Source organism: Callorhinus ursinus, unplaced genomic scaffold (genome assembly GCF_003265705.2).
Source record: "Callorhinus ursinus isolate GAN/ISIS: 27379988/994484 unplaced genomic scaffold, GSC_fseal_2.0 scaffold21, whole genome shotgun sequence".
Classification (NCBI taxonomy): Eukaryota; Metazoa; Chordata; class Mammalia; order Carnivora; family Otariidae; genus Callorhinus; species Callorhinus ursinus.
In genome coordinates this window covers 19318252-19340742 of record NW_027397083.1, presented here as the reverse complement: position 1 = coordinate 19340742, position 22491 = coordinate 19318252, and the positions used below count along the sequence as shown (strand labels likewise).

At 36.7% G+C, this 22491-nt stretch overlaps 1 long non-coding RNA gene across 2 annotated transcripts; it reads left to right on the top strand.

Annotated features, from left to right (window-relative positions):
• The first annotated feature begins 5448 nt into the window (after nt 1–5448).
• Nucleotides 5449–16068, top strand: LOC112829013 (uncharacterized). 2 transcript variants are annotated; one of them, XR_003209647.2, is made up of 5 exons: nt 5449–5588; nt 8198–8315; nt 9761–9885; nt 10506–10692; nt 15931–16068. It is a non-coding gene; the product is annotated as an uncharacterized lncRNA (long non-coding RNA). The 2 variants fall into 2 exon arrangements; XR_012381856.1 differs by lacking the exon at nt 15931–16068 and having other exon boundaries at nt 10506–11386.
• The last annotated feature ends 6423 nt before the right edge of the window (nt 16069–22491 follow it).

Here is a 22491-nt window from a genome sequence, read left to right as displayed (position 1 = left end):
GTCACAAATCAGGTCTCAACTGGTACCAAAAGATTGGGATCATTCCCTGCATATTTTCAGACCACAATGCTTTGAAACTAGAACTCAATCACAAGAGGAAAGTCAGAAAGAACTCAAATACATGGATGGTAAAGAGCATCCTACTAAAGAATGAATGGGTCAACCAGGGAATCAAAAAAATTCATGGAAACCAGTGAAAATGAAAACACAACTGTTCATAATCTTTGGGATGCAGCAAAGGCAGTCCTGAGAGGGAAGTATATAGCAATACAAGCCTTTCTCAAGAAACAAGAAAGGTCTCAAATTCACAACCTAACCCTATACCTAAAGGAGCTGGAGGAAGAACAGCAAATAAAGCCTAAACCCAGCAGGAGAAGAGAAACAATAAAGATCAGAGTAGAAATCAATGAAATAGAAACCAAAAGAACAGTAGAACAGATCAATGAAACTAGGAGCTGGTTCCTTGAAAGAATTAACAAGATTGATAAATCCCTGACCAGACTTATCCAAAAGAAAAGAGAAATGACCCAAATCAACAAAATCATGAATGAAAGAGGAGAGATCACAACCAACGCCAAAGAGATACAAACAATTATAAGAACATATTATGAGCAAATATATGCCAGCAAATTAGATAACCTGGAAGAAATGGATGTATTCCTAGATATGTATCAGCTACCAAAACTGAACCAGGAAGAAATAGAAAACCTGAACAGACCTATAATCACTAAGGAAATTGAAGCAGTCATCAAAAATCTCCCAACAAACAAAAGCCCAGGGCCAGATGGCTTCCCAGGGGAATTCTACCAAACATTCCAAGAAGAATTAATACCTATTCTCCTGAAACTGTTCCAAAAAATAGAAATGGAAGGGAAACTTCCAAACTCATTTTATGAGGCCACCATTACCTTGATCCCAAAACCAGACAAAGACCCTATCAAAAAGGAGAATTACAGACCAATATCCCTGATGAACATGGATGCAAAAACTCTCACCGAAATACTAGCCAAGAGGATCCAACAGTACATTAAATGGATTATTCCCCATCACCAAGTGGGATTTATCCCTGGGCTGTAAGGTTGGTTCAACATCCACAAATCAATCAACGTGATACAATACATTAACAAAAGAAAGAACAAGAATCATATGATCCTCTCCATAGATGCAGAAAAAGCATTGGACAAAGTACAGCATCCTTTCTTGATCAAAACTCTTCAGAGTATAGGGATAGAGGGTACACAACTCAATATCATAAAAGCCATCTATGAAAAACCCACAGCCAATATCATTCTCAATGGGGAAAAACTGAGAGCTTTCTTCCTAAAGTCAGGAATGCGGCAGGGATGTCCACTATCACCATGTTATTCAACGTAGTATTAGAAGTCCTAGCCACAGCAATCAGACAACAAAAAGAAATAAAATGCATCCAAATCGCAAGGAGGAAGTCAAACTCTCACTCTTTGCAGATGATATGATACTTTATGTGGGAAACCCAAAAGACTCCACCCCAAAACTGCTAGAACTCATACAGGAATTCAGTAAAGCAGCAGGATACAAAACCAATGCACAGAAATCAGTGGCATTCCTACACACCCAAAATGAGAGAGAAGAAAGAGAAAATCAGAAGTCGATCCCATTCACAATTGCACCCAAAACCATAAGATACCTAGGAATACATCTAACCAAAGAGGCAAAGATCTGTACTCAGAAAACTATAAAATAGTCATGAAAGAAATTGAGGAAGACACAAAGAAATGGAAAAACGTTCCTTGCTCATGGATTGGAAGAACAAACATTGTGAAGATGTCAAAGCTACCTAGAGCAATCTACACATTCAATGCAATCCCCATCAAAATACCATCAACTTTTTTAACAGATATGGAACAAATAATCCTAAAATTTGTATAGAACCAGGAAAGACCCCGAATAGCCAGAGGAATGTTGAAAAAGAAAAGCAAAGCTGGCGGCATCCCAATTCCGGACTTCCAGATGTATTACAAAGCTGTCATCATCAAGACAGTATGGTACTGGCACAAAAACAGACACATAGATCAATGGAACAGAATCGAGAGCCCAGAAATGGACCCTCAACTCTATGGTCAACTTATCTTTGACAAAGCAGGAAAGAATGTCCAATGGAAAAAAGACAGTCTCTTCAACAAATGGTGTTGGGAAAATTGGACAGCCACATGCAAAAGAATGAAACTGGACCATTTCCTTAAACCACACACAAAAATAAACTCCAAATGATTGAAAGATCTCAATGTGAGACAGGAATCCATCAAAATCCTAAAGGAGAACACAGGCAGCAATCTCTTCGACCTCAGCCGCAGCAACTTCTTCCTAGAAACATCACCAAAGGCAAGGGAAGCCAGGGCAAAAATGAACTATTGGGACTTCATCAAGATAAAAAGCTTTTTCACAGCAAAAGAAATAGTCAACAAAACCAAAAGACAACCGACAGAATGGGAGAAGATATTTGCAAATGACATATCAGATAAAGGGCTAGTATTGAAAATCTATAAAAAATTTCTTAAGCTCAACACTCAAAGAACAAATGATCCAACCAAGAAATGGGCAGAAGACATGAACAGACATTTTTCCAAAGAAGACATCCAAATGGCCAACAGACACATGAAAAAGTGCTCAACATCGCTAGGCATCAGGGAAATCCAAACCAAAACCTCAAGGAGATACCACCTCACACCAGTCAGAATGGCTAAAATTAGCAAGTCAGGAAACGACAGATGTTGGCGGGGATGCGGAGAAAGGGAACCCTCCTACACTGTTGGTGGGAATGCAAGCTGGTGCAACCACTCTGGAAAACAATATAGAGGTTCCTCAAACAGTTGAAAATAGAGCTACCATACGATCCAGCAATTACACTACTGGGTATTTACCCCAAAGATACAAATGTGGGATCCCAAAGTGTATGTGCACCCCGATGTTTATAGCAGCAATGTCCACAATAGCTAAACTGTGGAAAGAGCCATGATGTCCATCAACAGTTGAATGGATAAAGAAGAGTGGTATATATATACAATGGAATATTTTGCAGCCATCAAAAGGAATGGAATCTTGCCATTTGCAACAATGTGGATGGAACTGGAGAGTGTTATGCTGAGCGAAATAAGTCAATCAGAGAAAGACATGTATCATATGACCTCACTGATATGAGGAATTCTTAATTTCAGGGAACAAACTGAGGGTTGCTGGCGTGGTGGGGGGTGGGAGGGACGGGCTGGCTGGATGATAGACACTGGGGAAGGTATGTGCTATGGTGAGCACTGTGAATTGTGCAAGACTGTTGAATCACAGATCTGTACCTCTGAAACAAATAATACAATATATGTTAAAAAAAAAAAGAAGAAGAAGAAGAAGATAGCAGGAAGAGAAGAATGAAGGGGGGGAAATCGGAGGAGGAGATGCACCATGAGAGATGATGGACTCTGAAAAACAAACTTAGGGTTCTAGAGGGGAGGGAGGTGGGGGGATGGGTTATTAAAGAGGGCACGCTCTGCATGGAGCACCGGGTGTTATATGCAAACAATGAATCATGGAACACTACCTCAAAAGTAATGATGTAATCTATGGTGATTAACATAACAAAAAATTTTTTAAAAAAAGAAAGAAATCTATCAGAAATTTTAATACATGTGTGTTAAAGGCGTTTTTTTCTACAAAAATTTACATAACAAGCTATGAGTCATAATTTTACAAAATTTTGATTTGGATCAAGTAGTTGATGGAAATGTTAAAATGTTATGACCATAAATAAAGAAAAATAATTTTAAAAAATGCATGACGTCAGTATACTAAGGTTCACTGCAACAGGCCATGATTAAAGAACTATTTTTCCCAGTGTACAGGTGAAGAACTAAGGTTAGAGAACTCATAGAACAAGCAAGTATCGAAGCAAATCCAAACCACTTAAGCTCCAAAGTCAATTCTCTTAATCAGCTTATTATATGTGCATAGGTCCTATTCATAACAAGATATGAGCCTGCAAGTAGGAACAGGAGGTTGTGGAACACTGGAAAAATTACCTAACTTTTCTTGATTTTAGTTTCTTTAATTTTTAAAGGAATTAGTGACAACACCTAAGGCATGATAATGTTCAGTAGTGAAGGCAAAACATTACTATTTTTAGCTTATACAAATATTAGTGAATAATTTATTTCCAGTGCCTGAAACATTATACAAATTCAACAATTTTTACTAACCTAATTCAGTCAAGGGTCTTCAAATGCTTGTTTTTAGGCATGAATGGATTAATCCCAAACAGAATAGGCACCGTCTTAAGAATTGGAAAAATAAAAATAAAACAAAAAAAACAGAACATGGTACATTGGAAGATAAATACAATGGGATGGTAGTGGAGACAGGGGACATATATCCCCACATTCCATCATCACTCTTGGCATCGAATTCTGATATATTAGAGGAAGGAAATTAAAATGGTCAGAAATTATTAATGCCTTAAGACTGTCAAAGATAAGTGAATCACCTATGCAAAAGATCAGTAAGTGTTATATTGTCTGACAAGTGTAACAAAATCAGTTCTGTTCATATATTTCTTCAGTTAATTTTACTTATGTTTATATTTGTTAGAAATCATGCTAGAAACATGTTAGAAATTATGTTAGAAACAAGGGTGAACAAGACAAATGTGATTCCTCTCCCAATTGAGCTTACACTCTAGTGGAAGATATACATGAGAAGATAAATACAATTTTTATATTTTAAGGTACTGTGAAGTGCTATGAAGTAAGCAAAGAGAATTTGGGGCAGCATTGGTTTTTCAGATAGCATGTTTACAGGTTGATATTTTGGACACGAGACTGATGGCTACAGTACTAAAAGGATCATTACTAATTATTGGCTACATTTAGATTTCTGCTATGAAGAGGTGACCCAACATCCTTAGCTTCTTTTGAGAAAGTTCAACTCTTGTTCTTAAGATAATAGAAAATGATTTAATTTCCCAAGAGTCCGTTATTTTTAGTGCTAAAGAGTTCAAATGCAGTTCAAAATGCCAACCTGATACATTTTGACTGGGAAAATATGGCAACGCGTAATTTCCAAGAATTAATTATATCATCTGAGATACGTGACAGCAGGTTTTGCTAGTATAAGAATTGTATCCATGCCACAAATATAAAACAAAAAGACCAAATTATGTTTAATAAGTACACTTATTACAAAGAGAAGGCAACTGTAGTGAAATGGAAAGAGGTACAGAATTTGGAAACAGCCAGAAAAACTTATGTAAATCATCTTATCTCGTTAAGACTTGTTTTTCTTATCTGAAAAAGAAATGTAGGTAATAAATGTTGGGAGGAAATATTTTTTTGCTGCGTCTGATGTTTCCTTCCAGATGAAAGAAACACAGTTTAGGTAATAATTCTGGCTTCTTTCTGCCCCTTTGTTTGTTCTGCTCCAAAAAATATTAGACTTCCTTGGAATGGTAAATTTATGAAAAACAACCTGGACCTGCTCTGTTCAACATCTCTCTTTTCATTCTGGGAAGAAGCTGTGAAAGGGGAAGCTCACCCATGGGGAGGAACCAGTGGCGAGCTGATTGCCAGGTGAGCCAGTCAGTCAGTGTTAAGAAACTTGATGATACTCTTCAAGGTCAATAATCAAGATGATGAGGCAATAATGTGCAGATCTGCTAAGATTTTTTATTTTTCAATATGTCATATTCTCATGTGGAAGTTCTATTTAAACTCAACAATAATTTGTGATTTATAGTTCTGCTGTGACAATAAATGTGATGGCAAATCTGAACTTGTTGCAAAAATTCAAATCTGCATATAAACATGTACATTCTTTATTCTTGTAATATACTTCATAATTAAAACTCAATCTTCAAAAGTAAAAAATAATGTGAAAGCATAGGATTGAGGCTCAGAAATTTTTAAGCAACACAGAGACACTTTCAGGATGCCTCAGCTTTAGGTGAAGCATGCTGTGTTTCTATTGATCTATGAAGGGCTCATTCCTGTCTGTCAGGTAATGGTGTCTGTTATGAGTTAGATTGTGCCCATCTCCCCCACCCTGAAAAGCTACACTGAAGTCTTAACCCCTGGTACAGGTGAATGTGACTTTTTTTTTTTTTTGAAAATAGGGTCTTTGCAGATATAATCAAGTTATGAAGTCATAAGTGAACCCTCAATCTAAAATGAGTGGTGTTTTTATAAGAGGAGGAAAGACTCAGAGACAGGTATATGCAGGAAGAAGACAGTCATGTGATGATGGAGGTAGAGATTAAAATGGTGCATCTACAAGCCAAGGAAAACCAAGGACTGCTGGCAAATATCAGAAGTTAGAAAGTGTAAGGAAGGATTCTCCCCTACAGAACTCAGAATATGACCCTGTCAATACCTTAATTTCAGATTTGTAACCTCCAGAACAGTGAGACAAGAAATTACTATTGTTTTAAGCCACCTGGTTGTAGTACTTTGTTATGGAAACCCTAAGAAACTAATACAGCCCCCACAGGACTGTAGTTACAGGAAACCCCAGGCATCACTTCCCTGCTCCAGTGAAAAAAATCATGTATCATTATTATAAGACTTATGTTGTACAGCGTGGTCCTCCTCAACCTTGGAGAACACAAGCAAAGCCATGCCCCAGGTCACTCCACTTTCTTATACGCGGCTGAACTCAATTCTACTTCCAACAACTTGCCCAGAGCAATGTTGGTAGCGTTGTGCCCTATGGTGTTGTAAATGGAGATGGTGTGGATGACCAAGTAGAGTAAGAGTGTGTAAGAGTGTGCTGACTCTCAAATTCAGGAGAGACTCAAAGGGAATCCTATTAATAAGGTCATCTTTTGTGATTTGCCAAATTAATCCTGTGTACTTGAGTCTAGATTCAGGGTCTAATGGCTGAAAAATCATAGAATGCATTAGCTAAGGGATCCACCCTCTCCCAGTTGATCTTCTTCCAGGGTTTAATCATTCCAATACATTGGACCCTATTCCTCTCAGTCACACATATTTGTTCCTTTCATTCTGTTTAGTCTCTTGGTCATATAATATCCTGCATACTTTTGTTTCCATATTTATAGCGCCTGATCTTTCTCCAATCTAAAAATTCTTGTTCCTCTTTGTCTACCCAAATGCAACATTTAAGCCTCAAGCTATAATCTACTTTCTTTATGAAAACTCTGCCAGTTATTATAATCAAGATCAACTACTTCATGTGATCTGATTATGCAGATCTTGCCCCTAAATTATTTTATAATCCTATTTGGTGCTCTTATATTTATGGTGTGTGTGTATGTAAGTGGAGGGTGGGGAATGAAGACAAGGTAGTAGCCTTGTCTTTCAAGAGGATTCTTGGCTCATTTAGGGTAGGTGTACATTACATGGATTGCACGATTTTAATATTCTCTTTAGTACATAGCACAGTGATGACTTTAGAAGTGATCAATAAAATTTGGCTTGATAATAAAGAAATCTAGTGCTACATGAATGGAAAAAAAAATGTAGCTAAAGTGTAAATGCAGAGCTTGGGCCAATCATGGGATTCCATTATTCTAAAGAATATATGCAAATCTTGGTTGGCCTCAAATGGAAGTAGAAAGAAAAAATATTTATTGAACAACTGTACAATGTTTCAGATACTGCACCAAGCAACTTACATATATAATCTCTTCTAATTCTCAGAGAAACTCTTTGAGTTCATGATCATCATTCCCAATCTAAATATCAGAAAACTGAGTCAGCTTCTTGAAGAACCAATATTGAGCAAAAAAAATCCTTGCATGATACTATGCTCCCCTTTCTCTTTCATAGTCATACTTTAAAAGATTTTGAGGGGTAGAGCAAGAGAATGCTTTTGATTCTGTACAGGGCTTCAAGGGTCGCATTAAAAATAAATTGATGGACAGCTACTACATGTGTATGACAGGGCAATCTTGGTTCTTGGTGACATATGGGGCAGTGTCCTCCCAAGAGATAAACGTCAACCAGCAGGTTTTCATGATAGCAAACTAGAAAAGAGCTTCTTTGAAGGAAAATCATCAGCTATTAAAGTCATTTCAGAGACATTAAAAACATTCTTTATTCTCTAAAATTGTGGTGAAAAAAGCATTTAACCTATCAGCCTGTAAATTGACCTTTGTGATCTTAGAAAAGACAGACTAATTATTTTAAAAGGTTATACTTCCTCCCACTTTTTGGAAAAGAAAAATTAGCTCAGCCATATGGAATGACCAGAACAGCAGAAGAATCGTGGATGTTCCTCTTCAAAGCTGATGATTACCTAAGCTCAGCAACAGCTCCAGGCATGGACATAGTAAACAGGTGACAGAACTGATTCAAAATATGTTCCTTTTCAATGTAGCACAGCAAAGTGATTGGGAAGCACATCTAAAAATGTATAAAGAGATATAAAAATATCTCATTTTTAAGTGGAGCCAAGTATAGTGGTTAAGAATAGAAATGCTGGAGTCAAGCTAATGTTTTCAAATTCTGGTTCTACCTCATAGATACTATGTGACTTAGGTCAAGTCACTACACTTCTCTGAGTCTTGGTTTCCTAATCTATATGAAGATAATTATCATGCCTCATTTATAGAGCCATTAAGAAGACTAAATGAGGGGCACCTGGGTGGCTCAGTCATTAAGCGTCTGCCTTCAGCTCAGGTCATGATCCCAGGGTCCTGGGATCGAGCCCCACATTGGGCTCCCTGCTCCACGGGAAGCCTGCTTCTCCCTCTCCCACTCCCCCTGCTTGTGTTCCCTCTCTTGCTGTCTCTCTCTCTCCCTCTGTCAAATAAATAAAGTCTTTAAAAAAAAAAGATTAAATGAGTTCATATTTATAAAGTGTTTAAAACAGTGACAAGAACTATAATTATGTTTTATATAAAGTAATATTAATTCCTGACAACATTATTTGTGGAATCATAAAAATATAAATTATTTTTTTAGAAATCCTTGAATCCAAGTGTACATTTTTCCTTTGAGGAAAACTCTTGCCCAGGTTACACAGTGAAATATGAGCAGAATGAAGACTATAACTTCCAACTCTTAATGGCTATTCCAGATCTTTCCCCAATTCATGTTGCACCCTCAATGTTAGCCATGAAAAGATACCATTAGCTCTTCTCTTTCCTTCCTCTCAGGCTTGGAGTTTCCCAGTTTAAAGATTTTATTTATTTATTTGACAGAGAGAGAGGGAACACAAGCAGGGAGAGTGGGAGAGGGAGAAGCAGGCTTCCCGTGGAGCAGGGAGCCCGATGCAGGGCTCGGTCCCAGGACCCTGGGACCATGACCTGAGCCGAAGGCAGACGCTTAACGACTGAGCCACCCAGGTGCCCCAGGAGTTTCCCAGTTTAGAACCAAACTTGGGATTTTACAAGCAGGTTCCATGGGCTTTCAAGCCTTCCTGGTCACAGAAGTTGACAACAAGGAGGACAGTATTCCCCAGAGTTTTTGAGTTAGGAAATTATTTAAAGGCCATGATCAAAATGTAAACTGTTCATTATACTGGGGCACTAATTAATTTATCAGAAAAAAATGATTAATGGAGAATCGGACCAGGACAAGTAGATTGTCAGGAGATAATTGTTTCTTTTTGAAAAATGTCATGGGTAGTAAATGACTGAGGAGTTGGAGGTGGGGGAAATGAGCAGAGTTCACAGGGAAAGAAAAGAACTAGAAGCGAGCCAGCCCATAGAGCAAGAGAAAGAGTTAGCAATGCACATGGTACCTTCATATCATTTGAATGTAGCTTTTCTTTCTCTCAGAATATAACTAATTAGTGGGAGAAGAGTAATGATAGAAGAACGAGGACAAAGAAAAGATGGAAGCCAGTGTCTGCTGGTACTATGCGCAGATACTGTGTTGGCATGTTCTCCACATAACCAATGAGGTAGGTGTTTTTAACCCCATTTTCTGATGGGGAAATTTGGTCTTAAATAGGTTTAAAAGTTGTTTATTCAACTAATAAAAGGCAGAGCTGGAATTTAAATATAGGGTAATTCTATGGTGTCCAAATGCCTGGCTCCCTCTCTATTGTTATAACCCCCCTTGTTTTCTCCCACTTGCTGAACCCAATTGAATGGGTTCTCACTGTGAAGCACTTTTTTCTTACCAGTGTCACTTCCAAAAACCCATAACCCTGTATTAGAAGGTACTTGACTGCATGTCAAAGAGAGAAGAGAAACCGCTCTTCTTTAGTTAACTATTTTTAACACAAATGAACTGACTAGCAGGTTTATCTTAAATGATACTGGCACTGTTCATGGGGCCTGGACTACCACAGAAAACACAATGCTGATTATGCTCACAGCACCCAGCACAACTGCAACTTTCACCTCAGTCTAATTGAAAGGCAGACGACAGGGCCTGGCTCCATGTAAATTTGCATGAACTGGATGATTGCCTTAACTTCTCAGCCTGATCATCATGCCCTTTGCTGTATTTAACATTATTTGCTTCTCTGAATAACTTGGTTGTTGGAAATTCATTGTATCCATGTATTGGAAACAGAAAAAGAAGGTCACTGAGTATAATATTAGAATGGATTTTGGAGGCTTACTTATACTGAAAAACATCCTGTGGAGACCAGCTCAGAATTATACAAAAAAAAAATTATGAATGAAAGGAAATGTGATTACTTCTACTTTACACTCTCCACATGACCCAAATAACTCCAAAGAGAAGAGGAATGGTAATGGTAAGTTTGTGGCTGAAGGTGAAGACATTCCCATTTGTAGTGAAAATTCTTATGACCAAAATGGACAATATCAATAGAGGTAGTTAGAACATGAATACCAGTGCTGGCTCATAGATTTTAATATATGCAACCATGAAATTTTCCTTGAGCCTTTCCTGGCTGCCAGATGCTTTTCACGAATGATAGTAGCTAGAGGTTCTTTAAAGTGCATGGCCTTATCAATATGTTCTGTTTTGCTTTGTATGTTTGTAAATAATGTTGTATTTTGTTTTTGTGTATTTAAAAAAAATCTTCTTCCATTTTCTGTAATTGCTGTCTCTTCTCTGAGGCACCAAAAAATGATATGTATTAATTGACAGTAATTAGTGCTGAATATGTACCCAGTACAGTGAAGGCTAAAGAAAAAAAACAACTTAGAAAAGTTATTCAATGTTAACTGCACATCAGTTCTGACTCTGTCACTTGTTAGTGTATCAGTGACTTTCAGCAAGTAATTTATATCTATAAGCAGCAGCTTCCTCAACTCCTAAGAAAATAAATAAAAAAGAGGAAATGCATAGCATTCTTATGAAAGGAAGCCTGTAAGGAGAAAATGAAATAACCCTGGCAGTTGCTCTACACAGTGCCAGCCACACAATAAACACTCAAGAATGCTATCTTTTAAAAAATACTTACTATGAACAATAGTAAAAAAAAAAAACCAAAAAACCTTCTAATTTAATGTCATTTTATTGTTTTCTGTAAAACAAGTGACTGGATGTATAATTAAACATTTTTCTTTTGTTTATGGCAGCTTCTGATATATTTATTTTTTTCTCCTTTGTATTGTTTTGTTTACATACCTATACTTATTTCATGACATTTTGCTTCCTGACTTTTGAATGTAGTATTCTGTCATAAACACATTTACATATTACTCCCTGCCATGTGGCTACTGTATCCCATGGAGTATAGATATTGCATTACATTTTGGTCACTGGACATGACGCGCAAGTCAAGAGATTTATGCTTCACTCATTCCTTGCCCAACACTCAAGTCTACTATCTTTTAAATATGTCCACTTGTCTTTCCTTACCCTTGTATCCCTCCTTTAGGCCTTTTCATTTCCTTCCTATTTCACCTGAGCATTGTAGCAGCTGCTTTACTGAGATTCCTGTCTCAGATCTTGTTCCCTTTATTCTAATCACCCCTCACTCTGTAAGCAAAATCGTCTCTCTGTCAATTTTTTTTTCGCTGTTTCTCTGAACTTTTTCACTTGGGGTCTCAAGAAATGCACTTAAACTCACTGACCTCAAGAAAAAAATCCACTCTAGAACCCTCAGTTTGTTTCTCAGAGTCCATAGTCTCTCATGGTTCTAGAGGAGAGGGAGGTGGGGGGACGGGTCAGCCCGGTGATGGGTATTAAGGAGGGCACGTTCTGCGTGGAGCCCTGGGTGTTATACGCAAACAATGAATCGTGGAACACTCCATCAAGAACTAATGATGTGATGTATGGTGATTAACATAACATAATAAAATTAAAAAAAGAAAAAAGAAAAAAATCCAAACTCCTTCAGGTTTTTATAAGGCCCTTTAAGATCCAACAATCCTCTAAATGTAAATACAAATATAGGCAAATATATAAATATAAATAAATCCAACTCTGAACAGGACTTAATTTTTTAAAGAAATAGGTTAAAATAATTAAAATTTAAGGGGCGTCTGGGTGGCTCAGTTGGTTAAGTGTCTGCTTTTGATTTCACCTCAGGTCATCATCTCAGGGCTGTGAGATCAAGCCCTGTGTTGGGCTCTACGCTGGGTGTGGAGCCTGCTTAAGATTCTCTCTTGGGCGCCTGGGTGGCTCAGTTGGTTAAGCGACTGCCTTCGGCTCAGGTCATGATCCTGGAGTCCCGGGATCGAGTCCCGCATCGGGCTCCCTGCTCAGCAGGGAGTCTGCTTCTCCCTCTGACCTTCCTCTCTCTCATGCTCTCTACCATTCTCTCTCTCTCAATAAATAAATAAAAATTAAAAAAAAAAAGATTCTCTCTTTCCCTCTCCCTCTGCCTCCCCAACTTCCTCTCTTTTTCTTTCTCTCTCTCTCCCTCCCTCTCTAAAACATAAAAAAAATAATTCAAATTTAACATGGAAAGGCCAACAACCTCAAACATCTATTTAAAAAATACTAAAATACTATTTAAAAAAATACTAAAGAAGGATGTGCTTTTTGATACTACATGAACTAGATGATTGCCTCAAACTTAAAACCATGTTATGTTGGTTCAGAAATAGACTAAGGTTACTGTGATAAAATCAATCAATAAATAGAATAATGTAGATATGAAAATTTAGTATGTGACAAAAATGGCAGTTTACAGTTTCAGGTCATGGTATCCATGTGTAAATAAACATTCACACTCAAAGATTTTAGCACAGTAGGCACTGTGAACATACAGTTACCCTTGAGGATTTATTATTCAATTTTAAGACCTTAGAAATTTTTAAAAAGATGAGGATTTCAAAGTGCTTATAGAAACATCATTACAGAAATATAAGTAAGTGAAACTGAAGGAGAGTAGGTCTGAGATAATATGTTAAGCTTAAAGAAAAGCCCCACTTTTTTCCAAGGAAATGAGAAATCAGCATTTTGTAGAAATGAAAATTATAGCTATAAAATCTGCTTTGGGGAAAAGTATAATTTGTCAGTAAACATTCATAAACACTTATTTGATAATTTATTTTCTCTTTATCTTCAGTATGAATGTGCACAAATATTTATGTTCCTTTATTTTTCTAAATCTATTTTTCCAAATCTAGCTCTGTGTCCCTGCTTGCCAAAGTTGACAGGCCCTCCCTACTAGTCATTCTTAGTGAACACCTCTCCCTTTCCAGGATTGTCCAAGCAATTGGCTTTACATTATATTTGGAGGTAGACTTCTGGTTTTCTGTCAGTCATGCTTCCTCCTGACAGGCCCAGGCTCACATGAAGCGTTCAAACACCTGATAGCCAGCTCCCTACGTGGCAATCTTGGGAATCGAGAACTTTTGCCATAGCCCCAGCTCTAAGCACCAGCCTTCATCCTTCACTTTTCTCTCCAATTGTGCTTAAATCCTTTCTTTGTCTGGAGCACAAAATATTTTCTTCCCCTTTCCTATAAAAACACACATGCTCAAGCTGTAGAAATATATATTACTGTCTTTTCTTTGCCAGAATATAGGGGTTTAAAAATATGAGGGTTTAAAATAAAGAAGTCTGTTTTTCCCTGGTAACTTAACAGCGTGCGTGCGCACGCACACACACACGAAACACAAGGTAATTCTTTTCCTTATAAGTTCAGCTTCTGGCATATTTTAACAATCTATGTTTCCAGTGAATTATTTGAGCATCATCTCATAAAAATGGAAATTTAAGATGACCCAAGATTTTAAAAATCTAACAATGAACTTTTTTAGTCCTCATCTTGTTTGTTGGTTTATTAAATTGCAATTGTCAGTATCTGCATGGCTCCTCAGGAGGCTGATTTCACTTTTCTTCTATGCAAGGTTGGACATGGGCTGAAGTGATTCCGGATTTAGGGTGAAAGGGTAGAGGGGAAAGCCATGTCAAGTCTAATGGCAAAATAGTCAGTGTCTCTTTTTTACTAAAAGTACTTAGGAAAGCCACTCTAGGAAATCTTTGGCCCTTTTAGGATTATACTGGGCACCTTTTGTTTATAACTAGGGTGATAAAAGGATATAAAAGGGGAAGGTCTCAGTTATACTCAATCTGCAGCTTTCAAGGAGAAAGTGTTGCTTTTATATTGAATAAAATTTTCTACCATAACACAACATTTGTATATACATTGATTATGCTCCTTCTACCACCTCAGGAAAGATGGTGGGAGAAGGGGTAACCTGAAGGAAATGTCTGCTTTTTAGGGAAATGAGATGCAAAATGTGGTTCCCTGAGACAAGAAGGGATCCCACAAGAAGGACATAACTGGAATTTCTGCCATGTGCTAAATGTGCTTTGATGAGACACTCTCATCAAAGTTTAAGGCAGCCATAAATGTTGCCAAACTCCAGCCAGGACAGAGAATTTGAATGGTGTATCTGGACCCCTGGCCCTACTGTCTGATTAGCTTGTCCAGCTTTCCTGTTCATTGCATTAACCTTCTAGTAACACAGCACCATGTTTTACCTGGCTGAATTATTTGGATTGGAAATTGGTATGAATCTTAGTAGGCAAGACAACATAATTTCTAGGTTTAAACTCACATTTATCAGAGCAGCAGAAAATAGTATCAATCAAATTAGAACTTTCCTTTTGTACTGGATTGTGTCTAAGAGGCTTATCTAGTTCTAAGGCAAGGTATGTGAGGGAAAGGCAGAAAACATGAGGTATAACCCTTGAGATGTCCATCAATCCAAATGATCATCAATCACTGATCTCAAGGTCACTTTTGTCTTTCTGTGGGCCTCTGTGGGTCTGAAAGATCTTCTCTGCTATGACCATAATATAGATGGTAGCCTATCTACAGATGGACCTACAGATCTACAGCTTATCTAAGAACTGGCATCTGTGTGACCCTCAATGGGCCTCATAGCTATTTACTGTGTAAAGGCATATCAATTTTCTGGACTCTACTTGGGGAAAAGCACAAGACCTTACTCTCTGGATCAAGCCTCCTTCCATCCCTCTTTCTCCAATGTGGAAAAGTCTGTTTTCTAGTTGCCACAGAGATCCTGCTTTCTTTCACAGATAAAATCTGGTTCCCAAAGGAACTCTGTTCCAGTACCATTTTTTTTAATGGCTCGAAGTTCTAGTTCTCTTATGAACGTAAGCTTATCTCAAAATCAGTCACTAAATGTAGAGTGGCTTAATTTTAGATCCTGTTGATAAGGTTTGTCTGTATTCTTCAGCATTGCAGGTATGCATGTTTAGATAAACTATAGCCCCAGGAAGTAGCCAGAACTTTCTATTGACCATATTCATAGGCTCGGGAGCCCTGTACCTGCCCCAGGTTTCATGCAATTAACTTGACTCTGGTCTACCGCCATGCACACTGAACTCTGAATCCCATTACTCGGCAGGAGGCAAATCCTAGCTGCATCCAGGCGCAGAGTCCAACAGGCCCTGGCTCTAGTCCCTGATTACTAAATTACCACTGTGATTTTTTTATTCCCTTTCTGGCCAATGGAGATATTTTGCTTATTTTGAGTGTACCATACCTTAATTATTTTCTTGTTTTTAAAAAATTTTCTTCCTTTTCTATATTTAGAGTTGATGGAGAAGTTCAAGACTAAATTCATAATGTCATCCTGATCCTTGGTCCCAACTTTTAAGCTTCTGCTTATCCAACTGTGATAGTGAATTTGGATATTATGCACATGAAAATCCAAGTAGTGAGTAAGTCAGCATGAGAACTTATTATCTTGCATGAGAAAGGAGCCTCTACCTACCTCATGGCTATTTCTGTATCACTTATTATAAATAAATCCTTTTCAAAGTAGTGGCTGTTGCATGTTTTCACTATCTTTTTAACCATCTCAGAAATAATTATGCATACAATAATACTAAAAACTTGTTTCTTGCAATGGGTTGAATTTACCATTTTATCTCAGATAAAACCTAATTTTAACCTCTGGACTTCAACACTGACGTTGTGCACAGCAAGCCAGCAAAACAAAGAAGCTCAGAAACCTAAATATTAGCAGTATGCTTTCTGAAATTGTTAAGTGCAATGCCAAGCTAATCTTGAACTTTGCAAGTTTTGTGACTACTGTTACCATTTTGTTTAGCATTTTAATGAAATTTTTAAGACAGCAAAATTTCATTATTTTCTCCTCTATTTTAGTCAATGACATTTGGGATATCAAGAAACATTTGCCAAACTGTGCAGGTCACTGCCTGAATGGACAATATTGTACTATATAACATGCCACTTTTTCCATTGTGAAGAACCCTTATCTATATTTTAGGATATTTAAATAGTTTTTAAATAAAGGAAAGTGTCTGAGTAAAGTATTTTTATGTTAAAGTTGAAGGAACCTAACCCTTAGGCTGTCTTTTAACTAGCACACAGCTAAAAATTTATAGAGCCAGCACTTGAACCTAAAAGTTCTGACTCCAAATAGATTGCTTTTTCTCCTATACTGTGCTTCCATTTATTATAGCAGGTCATCAGCCAAAGAAGAAGTTTCCAGCCTGCCACTGAGCTGGTTAATGGCATTTAATTAATTATTTGTGTGTTCATTCAAAAAAAAAAATTGTTAAGCTCCTCTTATAGTTTAGTGATAAATAAAACCATGCAGGGGCAAAATACATGAAATCAAAAATTATATGAAGAATTACTTATTTACAATTTTAATAAATTATTTAAAACAGAAATGTGGGTTGCATGAGTATGTGGAAAGGGGAGGTTAACCTGCTTTAGGATAAGACTCAAGGAACATTTAAATTAAGACCTTATGACAACTAGGTACCTTGAGGAAATTAAGATTGCTTTGGACATAATGTTTGGATCCGCAATGCAGATGAAATCCTAACCCCAATGTGATGGTATTAAGAGGTGGTGCCTCTGGGGGATGATTAGGTCATGAGGGTGGAGCCTTCATGAATGGGATTAGTGCCCTTATAAAAGAAACCCCAGAGAACTCTCTCATCCTTTCTGCCATGTGAGGACACAGCAAGAACATAGCTGCCTATAAATCAGGAAGCTGGCCTTTATCAGACACCAAATCTGAAGCACCTTGATCTTGGACTTACCAGCCTCCAGATCTATGAGAAATAAATTTCTGTTGTTTATAAGCCAACCAGTCTATAGTATTTTGTTATGCAGCCCAAACTGACTAAGATAGGGATTTGTTCTTTTCAGGAAGAACAAATAACCTCATATAAGATCCTTACATATGAGAGGAGATCTTTGTACATTAGAAAAGAAAATGAAGTCCAATGTTAGTGGACTATAATGAGTGAGGGGGTAGGCCATGCTCATAGGTAAAGAGAACCTTTCTCTGCTCCACAGACAACTTCCAAAGAACACTCTCTTTATTGCTCCATGATGTAGATCTGCTTCCTAGTACCCGAGAACAGTGATTACCCAGAATAGCTATTTCCCCTCAGTGCAGAGGCATTTTAAATTTCATATATAATTCACATCTTGCCATTGCAAACATTCCTATATGAATGTCTACTGTGGTACCTAGAGATGGAGAAATGGGAACAGATAAATAACCTCGCTGTAGAGTTTTGGAACATGGTGTAGGACTTAATTTCCTCTGGATTTCCATACAGAGAAAATTCAAAAAGGAATAAAAATGAAGCTACAGTCCAAAAGAAGTAAGGAAAAAAAAAGATACATACACCTTAAATTAGAATGTTTTCAAACTATTCACTTTATAACCTGGCCAACCACTAAAGTCCCAGCAATTTCCATAATCAGGGACTTGCAAAGGTGTCAGCTGCTGAAGGGAATAAAAACAATTTTTTTTCCTGTTTTCTCTTACACTAAAACTATGGACCTCAGTTTTTAATGCCTCTTTCTCCCTGTTAGTTTCTTCTGTGTTTGGGGGCCAGAAATTTTTTATCCTAATAAGTTACTTTTTATTGACACTACCTGTTCTCTGAAGTCTAAAATCCATGAATTTTGTAGGTCTAGCATTCATTCTTTTCACTATTAGGAATTCTAGAAAGAGAGAATTTTCTCCCAAGGATCACATTTCTTATATATTTCTAACCAGTTATCTTTCTTTTGTTTTGTTTAGGACTACTTTCCATGAAAGAATTATATGTATATATTCATATAGCTTTAAACTTTATTCACCATCCTAATTTCACAAAAGTATTTATAACCTAATTATGCAAAATTGTTAGAGATGCAAACGTTATCTCAGCAAAGGATACTGTTTGACAAATGATTACACAGTCACCTATTAACTGGATGAGAAAGTGACAAATGTTGGCACCTATTAACAGTACATCCTAATCCCTATCAGTACCATACATACTAAGAACTTATCCTGAAATAGAAAAATACTGAAATAATTTATGAGTGAGTGTTGCACATAATACATTCATCTGGCACATTGGAAAGTGACACAAAGCTAAAGACAGCTGATAATGCCACTTCAGCATACCGCATTCATCTTCACTGAACAATATCAAAGTCCAAGCTAAGGGATAAGAGATTACTTCCCATTGAATGTAAGAAAATACAATCACGCCCACAAAACTCATATGCATAGAGTGATCCTTCCATTGTCATGCTAACTTTTGTACTTCATGAATGTCTTAGCTGACTCACTATGTTGACATTAAATCTGACCTAGATTTTCCATTCTCAGGGGTAGTTCTGAACATACCCATTTATAACCACTTCCTAGGCTTTGTCAAAATAACCTAACATTTATTGAACACTTACTATGTGCTAAGTAAGTCTTTCCCATCTAGTATACTATTTGGTTTTATGTAGAAAATACCTATACCTAAAAAAAAAAGTATGAATTACTTACTTTAATGTATATTAGAAAATATAGCTGGCATTCTAAATTCAGGATACAGGAGCATCTGAGTGGCTCAGTCGGTTAAGCATCTGTCTTTGGCTCAGGTCATGATCCCAAGGTCCTGGGATTGAGCCCCGCATCAGGCTCCCTGCTCAGCGGGAAGCCTGCCTCCCCTTCTCACAATCCCCCTGCTTGTGTTCCCTCTCTTGCTGTCTCTCTCTGTCAAATTAATAAACAAAATCTTTTAAAAAAATAAATTCAGGATATAACGCTACAATAAATAAAATCTCAGAAAATAAGTTAAATGAAAGCACTAAATAATAGTGTAAGTGATAGGTATTTGGCAATGACTGTGATGCCGTGTGTTTTCATCGGGAGGGACAGAATGAATGCTTCCCTCACCTTTAATTAGGTTAGAAGCAATATATCCTCAATGCCTACATTGATTAATTTAAGAAAGCTTTCTTATAGTTTTTGGTATTTGTTGTGATCCCTTGCTTTGATCTGCTTCTTCATAGAGTCCCATTAGCCATATGTCAAACCTTCATTGCCTATCTTTAATACTTGTCATTTTTATTTCTTTTTTTCATTTCTTTTTAAAATTTTCACCTCCTAACTACAGTAAGGCATTATGATAGCATCATAATAGGTGACTCTCGATGATCTCCACCTCTGGATATTCTCATGCTTCCCTGGTATGTGGGCTGGATCTAGGGACTTCTAATAAAAGGAATATACCAAAAACAATAAGATGCCACTTCTGGGATTAGCTTATAAAAAGACTGTGATTTCCACCTTCCTTGCCTTCCTTCACTCTCATTTGTTCATTTAGGGAGGCCCACCTAGCAAGGAATTAATACCTACACAGCAGCCAGAAAGGACCTGAAGCCTGCAATAGATACAGGAATAAGCCTGAAAGCTGACTCTCTCCTACCAAGCCTTGAAATGACTTTACTCAGATGACATCTTGATTTCAGCCTTGTAAGAGACCCTGACATAGAGGCATCCAGTAAAACTGCACAAAATTATCCCATTTACAATAGCAACAAACAATAAAATACTTAGGAATAAATTTAACCAAGGAGGTGAAAGACCCCTATGTTGAAAACTATAAAACACTGATGAAAGAAATTGAAGAAGACACAAATAAATGTAAAGATATCCCTTGTCCATGGGTTGGAAGAATTAATATTGTTAAAATGTCCATACTACCCAAAGTTATCTATAGATTCAATGTAATCCCCATCAAGATTCCAATGTCATTTTTCACAAATTTGAAGAAACTATCCTACAACTTATGTGAAAGGACAACCACAAAAGACCTTGAATAGCCAAGGCAATCAAGAAAGCAAAACAAAATCAGGAGACATCACACTTCCTGATTTCAAGTTACATTATAAAGCTATAGTAATTAAAACTGTATGATACTGGCATAGAAACAGACAAACCAATGAATAAGAATCAAGAGCCCAGAAATAAACCCAAGCATATACATTCAACTAATATGTTATTTAGTAATATTTACTCTCATTTGTTAAAGTTAAAAATCTTATTTTTTTCAAATTGATTAAGATATGTTGGGTTCTGTTTTAATGGAATCATTGAAGGAAGTCCTTTCCTACCAACTGTCCTCAGATACTTCTTTTTTTTTTTTTTTTTTTTGTCCTCAGGTATTTCTACAGTACCCTTTGGGAGGCCACTCTATCTTGGTTTCCATTTCATTATTGTATGAAAGAAGGGTATACACCAGATAATATCTAATTTTCCTTTTAAGTCTAGATTTCAATTAAAAAATCCTGCCAATTATCTCATGTTTCCCTGCATATATGTTCTTTCTTCATATTTCCACAGTTGCCCATTTTGTTCCTAGTTGGACCATACTACTCCACACCTTATTTTTTTTTCATACCTTATTTTAACAGTCATTACAGAAAGATCTACTGAGTCAATTTAGATGACAAGAAATAAGCATACACTAATACAAGTACTGTTTCCTTTAATTAATGATTATCAAATAATTTTGATTGTTGTTGTATGAAGACATAAGAACTGCTTTAAGCTATAAAAATGTTCAAGGAAGCAGTTTATCATAATGGTTGAAGGCATGAGTTTTGGAGTTAAACAATCCTCAGATTAAAGTCCAGTTAAATGCTAATTAAATGCATGTCTTGGAGCAAGTTAAACCTCTCTAAGTCCTATTTTTCTTAACTGAAAAAGTGAAATAAAATAGTACTAATTAATATTACTTGAGTGATAGATTAAATAAGATACTGCTTATGAGGTATACACAGTGACTGCCCAGAACATAGAAGTCACTCTATAAATAATAGCTATTGTGAGTTTCATGATAAAACTATGATTATGGTGTACTTTCCTTCTTTTTCAGTTCACATATAGTATATTGTAAGTAGATTGTTTCTTGCAGATGGGTGCCAAACCAAACTTAGTCCTATTGATTTGAGTATCACAAGACTTCAAATTTGAAATACACTTCTTAAAAAATATAAAATATTAATGTGTGTGTGTGTATGTGTGTATCACTTTTAATTAAGTGAAAACCATTGCATTACAATTTCAGTAGTAAAAATCAATCATTTGTAATATTTCTAAAAAATATGTTTTCAAAATATTTTATATGAGTTTGAAATTAACTGCTTTCTAATTTTCTGAAAATATCTTAAAGTTCTCTGATAGTTTTCTAAGGCTTTAATGAAGATTTTCTCTGGCAATTTTCAGGTGGAAAAAGGTGTACCAAGTAGTTGATTTATCCACATGAATAATATATATCAGTGTAACCAGGGTGATATTCAAAATACTTAATGGAGCACCTGGGTGGCTCAGTGGGTTAAGTGTCTGCCTTGGGCTCAGGTCATGATCCCAGGGTCCTGGGATTGAATCTCAGCAGGGAACCTGCTTCTCCCTCTCCCTCTGCCCCCTACTCGTGCTTGCTCTCATTCTCTCTATTGGTCTCTCTCTAATAAATAAATAAAATCTTTAAAACAAAAACAAAAACAAAACAAAAATACTTGTCAATAAGATTCCTGGCAGCCAGTTATTAGCAACAATATGTTTGTATCAATGCATACCAACTGGATATCCTTAAATATTACAGATATATACTTTCTCATCTCTCATTATCACTCACCACTCATATTACTCACCATTTATATCACAATCCAGGTTTTTTTTTTTTTTTTTAAGGTTGGAAGTTGTATATAGTTAACAGGCTCCCTTACCTTGTACTATACTTGGAGATAAGACAAGCAGATATCCTGGGGCACCTGGGTGAGTCAGTCAGTTAAGCCTCTGACTCTTGGTTTTGGCTTGGGCCATGATCT